Below are 6000 nucleotides of genomic sequence, written 5' to 3'. Positions count from 1 at the left end.
CATCCTCACATCAGGGAAACCAGAAACTTTCAGACAATTCAACACACAGACTCCGGCCAGTGCCTTCTGGCCAGTGAGGTTAATTTTCAGTGCTGTAAGAGTATTAAGCTTTCAGCAAGTAGCTGAAGTCAGTGTTTGCAACAACTATTAAAACTTATCATCAATTACGAAGGAACTCCTAATAACTGTAGGCTTTATAGAACTGTACCGCAGCATCTCAGGTTGGATGCCCGAGTGGTTGGAGCTGAGTGCGATACTTCTCTCACTGCTTATGGGATAAGAACATTAAATGCTGCAGTGCAGCAAACATCACTGTATTAAAACTGCTTGCTGCAACAGAAATGAACAATTGCGAAGAGCCTTTGTCAAGCTGTGTGGAGTAATTTCTAATACTCTAACTACGTGTCCGCACAAGCTGACCTGCTTGCGTTCCAGTGGGAGTTTTCAGCTGACTTTAAGTCACACACACGAGTTAAGAGAATGAAGAACTGCACTGGAGTTGTTTTACAAAGGCAGCCAACAGCGAGGCATTCTTTTGTTAATATAGTCATTACATGAAAAAGATGTCAAATGCTAGCTTTTATGCCAGCTGAAACTTCATCTTGGGGAAAATGTTCTTTGAAAGTTGCAATCACTCCAGCTGCATTGAAATCAAGCATTTAGACCAAAAGAATTACTTTAGTTTCTTTTTTTTTCCCCCTTCACACAAAGCCCAACTATTTGCTCACTACAAATACAACGGTTCCACCTCTTCATTTGCCAGCAGATGTCTAGCCCCCCTAGTACACACAGTGCTTACCCAGACCAATACTTTGACTTCCATCCAAACCTTGTTCTTGAAATACCTTCCCTCCCAGACTCCCAGCAAGAATTCCCTGTTCAACACCCAGTGCCGGCTCCAGTCCCCCACATCCTTCTGAACCCCCCTCCCCTCCACAGCCTCAATTCCTGCTCCAGTTCCCACTAAGGTAACTGCCTCACAAATCACTCCCCTTAGGAGACCGATCTTACAGAGAGAACTTTTAATTCCAAACTCACCTAAAATGCTTTGATAATAGAAAAGCATCTAGGTGCGGATTATTTTATACCCAAGTGAAATGCATGGGGAGATACAGCCAGAGTACCCCAAGCATAACTTATCCTTAAGCCAGTGTGACAATCAGAAGCAACAGCACAATCAGAATCCCCTGTGGTTCCTCCATTAATAAGACACTTTGCCTACAGGGCCTACAGCAGCCATGGAAAATTGCATCAAGGTTGGTATGGCATTTCATATTAGCTGTGGGAGCAATACTGAAGGTCAGAGCAAGAGCACTGCAACTGCCTAAAGTTTTACCCACAGCAGTGGAAGATGAAGCCAAGAAGTTAGTCCAGAAAAGTGTAAAGGAAGCTGCAAGAGATGGAAGAGATCTCCTGAGATACCGGAGCAGACTTTAAGTAAGGTGAGGTGTATACGCCAATAAACCTACAGCTCAAATATCACTCACAGCTACAAGCACTCAGCTCCTCTTTCCTCCCCATTAAATCACACTTCCCTCCCACAGATGAGAGTTGTTGGGAGAGCTCTGCGCCAGCCAGAGAGAAACAGACTGAGATGAGTGGGGAGAGATTAATTGAAAACTGAGAGAGAGGAGGATGCCCAAGATAGCAAGCAGCAGCTCTGCAGGGCAAACAGGGAAGAGAAACAGTGTTCAAAAAGCAGATTTAGAGAATTGGGTGGCAAATGTCTAAAGTCACTGGGGCTTGGGACTGCAAACAGATTTCCTAATGAAGGAGGCAATGAGACTCTCATTTTTCACCTACACTAGTCTTGCTTCTGGGGAGATTAGTTCCTTTCCCCTGGTGTTTCTGGGCTTCATTTCTCATCCATAAAATGAGAGTAATGATGCCATGCCTAACTCATGGGGGTCTTCATGCAAGAAGTACCTTAAAAGTTGTGGCAAACTATGCAAATATCATTCACATAAGCACAGAGGATACCAAGACAGTCACAACAAGACTTCCAGGAGGCAGTTCTGGTTTTAGGATCTTCAGAAGAAATGAAGTCATTTGATACTGAAAAGGGAGCACTTTTTTTTTTTTTTTCTTCTTTTGACTAAGGAAGTCATCTGTGCCAACAGAATGGTTCTCATAGGTTAGGAAGAAAATATTTAAATACCCTTAACTGACAAACTTTTCATCCTACCTCTCAAGTATCTCGTTTTCCAGCATAGGTCACGAGACACATCAGCTATATCAGGTCATGTACAGGAGACGGGCGACAGTGCTGGGTCACAGCAAGCCAACGGCAGCCCTGCAGGGAGTCTCCTCTGCAGCAGCCAGAGCAGGCCCTGCAGCCAGGCAGAAGCTCCCAAGGAGGTTATTCCATCAGAAAAACTCCTGCACCTCCTGCCACCAGCCCATATTCTGCCTCCTCTCACTCACCAGAGGCATGCACTGGGTCCAGCCCAGACAGATCCAGACCTGCTCCTGCTTGCTGTGTGCAGGAAGATGTGATCTACAGGGACTGCAAGTCAATGCCACTTCACGCAGTGCAACCAGCAACCTCATCCTCCTGTTCTTGTGATGGACTGCAGCAGCAGAATCGTGGCTTGCACCTGAATCATCTTCTCGGTTGCTAACCTCAACCTTACCTGTCTTCCATGAGCTTTACGAGTTGTTCCCATCTAGGTTTTGCTGAGTTTGGTTTCTCATGATAGATGTTGATAAAAATATTGTGGTAATATTAATTACTTTCAGGCATGAATTACTGCAGAGGCATGTGAACTCAGAGATTCAGGGAAAAAGGCCTAAAGCAAATGCCTACTGATGCTGGAATCGGTTTTGTCAGCAACTGGTACCTTCACTAGTGATATTCAACTTAAAACTGGTCTCCTCTACAGCAACTGAAATGAGAGGGATGCTCTCTAATGTACAAATGACACTAGAAACCCTACTCTGATGACAGCATTACAATTTCTCCCACCTGCTCCATTTTAAAAGAAAAGTGCTGTTGTCCCACACAAACTCTGTTCTGGCTATTGGGGTGCATGTAAAAGGAGAGCTGGCAATAGACTGGTAGTATTGGAAATAGAAGTCATTTAGTTACTTAGTACTTCTGTTAGATATTTTCTTCCTTTAAGAAAGCCGGGGGGGGGAAGGAAGACTTCATCTTGGGTACCACATGTCCAAGAAACAGGAACATGCAATGCCCAGCACCTCTCTGACTACTTTAAAATGGTTGCTCCAGCTTAACCCAGAAAGGTTCTCACACACCATTTGAAACAACTCATATGAGCCTTTACAGGAGATAATTCTCCTCTCTTAAAAGAGGGAAGTGAATTAAACTCTGAACTCTAATCATGTTAATAGCCCCGCCTGATACTATAAATCACTGATGTAGCATTTTGTTCATGCCCGTAAATTACTGATACTGTATCCTTCTGCAGAAGATTCCTTCCCCTTAAAAACATATTTAATAGATTTGCACCCACTCTTCTTTTTAAATACACTGGCTCGCACTGTCAGCTTTCCTAATGCTCTAGGCACTGATTTCAAGTTTCATAATCAATTATATCATTTTGCTTCGCGGCAGTAATTTGATTACTGCTTTTGGGGTGTGACAGGCATTTGTGAACGTTTCTGCCTGTCTTCATCTGAAATTGCTAATCTTCCTTCCTTCCCTCCTCCCTGCGAAACCTGTGCAAAATTGATAAAATAACATCAATAAATCAAGGCACTTGCATTTTCCCTGAAGTGACTATATTTCAGATTTCTTCTCTGAAACACAAACAAGGACATAGTTCATCTAGCTCAACAGCATGACCAAAAGGGGTATAAAACGATGATGATGTTTTGTGGCATTTATTGCCAGTTTTGTTAATATGACTGACTGCTTTTCCTGTGCGAGCTGTCTCTTCTAGATCACCCTATCTTTGAAATAATCACCACTACCACCTAACATTTAGTAATAATTTACTACACAGCAATTGCTATGACAGAGCCCACATCAGCAGAAACAAAACTGTAAGATTCAAGGAAAATAAATAGATTTAATTCACATTTGTTTCGACAAGTTCAGAATCCTTGTTGACCAACCTGTACACTACACTGCACTGCTGAAATGTAGTAAAATTAAAACTGTTCCTATGCAGCATCAAAGGAATAAAGTTCAAACAAAACTTGCCACTCTCTTCCCAATAATTTCAGAGGTTTTGATGAGAGCAAGTGCAGGAGGCAAGAAACCTACATATTAAACAAGTTCTAAAACAGGCTGTAGAAAGATGCATGCCCATCCCTGAATCTGGCCGATTTCATCAACCACACGTTTCTTAAGCACACTTAAATCCACTTTCGTTTCCACAAACGTGGAGAGATTTTAAGTGGAATACAGCCAACAGCATCTACTGAGTTTCCTTTCAGGCAAGTGTTTTTTCCCCAAGGTTAAGTCATTGGTTTCTTTCTTCTTCAAACCCACATTAACACAAAGCCTTCCAAAGGCAGGCTGGGGAATCGTCCGAGCGTTCTCTTACCCAGGGTTGAGTAAATCAGATTTGCTTCTTTGATTCTCCCTCTCACCCATAATTTTGGGGGGAGATGAAATACTGCATGTCTGTTACACGCATTTAGACCATGGAAGCTTAGAGCAGATGATCTATAATTCAAAATAAAGATTTCTGTGAAACAGATAATTCAATAATTTTTTTTCTCCTAACTGCTTTTTTTAGGTACCTGATTCAAGATACTTAAAAGTAACTCATGATCCCAGATTCCATAAAGCATTCTTCTCTCCCTTGAGCTATCTCAGAGCAATCCATTTTTTTCTGTTGGACGACCACACTCACATAAGAATTTTCATTAAAATTTTATCTGCAAACATGATGCAATGTGCTAATTTACAACTGCACAACAGAATGACCATAACCGAGACAAAACCAAATGGACCAGAACAATGAAAGAATTTTCAACCTTAAGTCAACTTTTGAATTAGGACAAAAACAATGGTCCAAACAGTCATATTTAACCTTTTTGAATGATTTATCCCATGGGAGAAAAACATGTCAAGAACCTCTTTGGTAGAAAGAACCGTTACCATGAGAAACCCCCATCAGATGCATTTTTTATGCAGACGAGTTGTTAATCTCTTCCAGGAGCTAAAGCCCAAATGCTCGCACAGGGATTTTGAAAAAGGTGAAGCAGCAGAGCACAACTGAACCAAAAATTTCTTTGAAAAAGAGCAAAACACATTCCTGGAATGAAGAATTCCTTCTTGACATTCATATTTCTGTCACAAATTAGCTGCAATTTTCTTTTCCCCCAAGAGGAAAGCTGTGCTAGTAGACAAGTTCACAGTCACTGTGAATTACTGAATCACGCATGTAATTTATTCTTGCAGGTTATTTTCACATAAATTCCTTTTAACTAAGTTAGAAAAAACAAGTTCTTTTACAATACCACAGCAGCATCAATCTGCTTTGCTCTTGCAGGTTCCATTTATTGAGTGAATAAAGACATTCATAAATTAACCTAAAAGTGATTTTAAATTTAAAATTAGCATTCTGACTTAAAGCTACATACATGAAGCTTACACATTGCTTTTGCTCCCAGATGGATATTCATCGCTGAAAAGAAATAGCAGATCTGACCTGTGTTACAAAGCTGCTGTGAAGACTGCATAGGAAGAACTATAGCAGAAAAGTCACTTCACATTTTGCAGCTCTCTAATACCATCTATTTGTTCATGGTCCCTTTCAAACTGAAAAGATTTTACCATTTTTCGTAAGGCCCAAGAGTGAGGAATTAAAAAAAAAAAGTCTCTCTCAAACAGTGGTTGAATAGACACTATTGCAAAAATTTATATCCCCACAGCCCTATTTGCCAGTGTTACAGTTTGTGAAACAGAGAACAATTCAGTATTTCAAAGGAAGCCGATAACCATCACGAGAGCTCCCATGGGTAACATTACTTAATCCGCAGTTTTATCTTCCGGAGGTAAAAAGGGGAGTACAAGGGAAAACTATT

This window comes from Platalea leucorodia (genome assembly GCF_965183815.1).
Source record: "Platalea leucorodia genome assembly, chromosome: 11".
NCBI lineage: Eukaryota > Metazoa > Chordata > Aves > Pelecaniformes > Threskiornithidae > Platalea > Platalea leucorodia.
Note: the sequence above shows the minus strand (reverse complement) of the source record.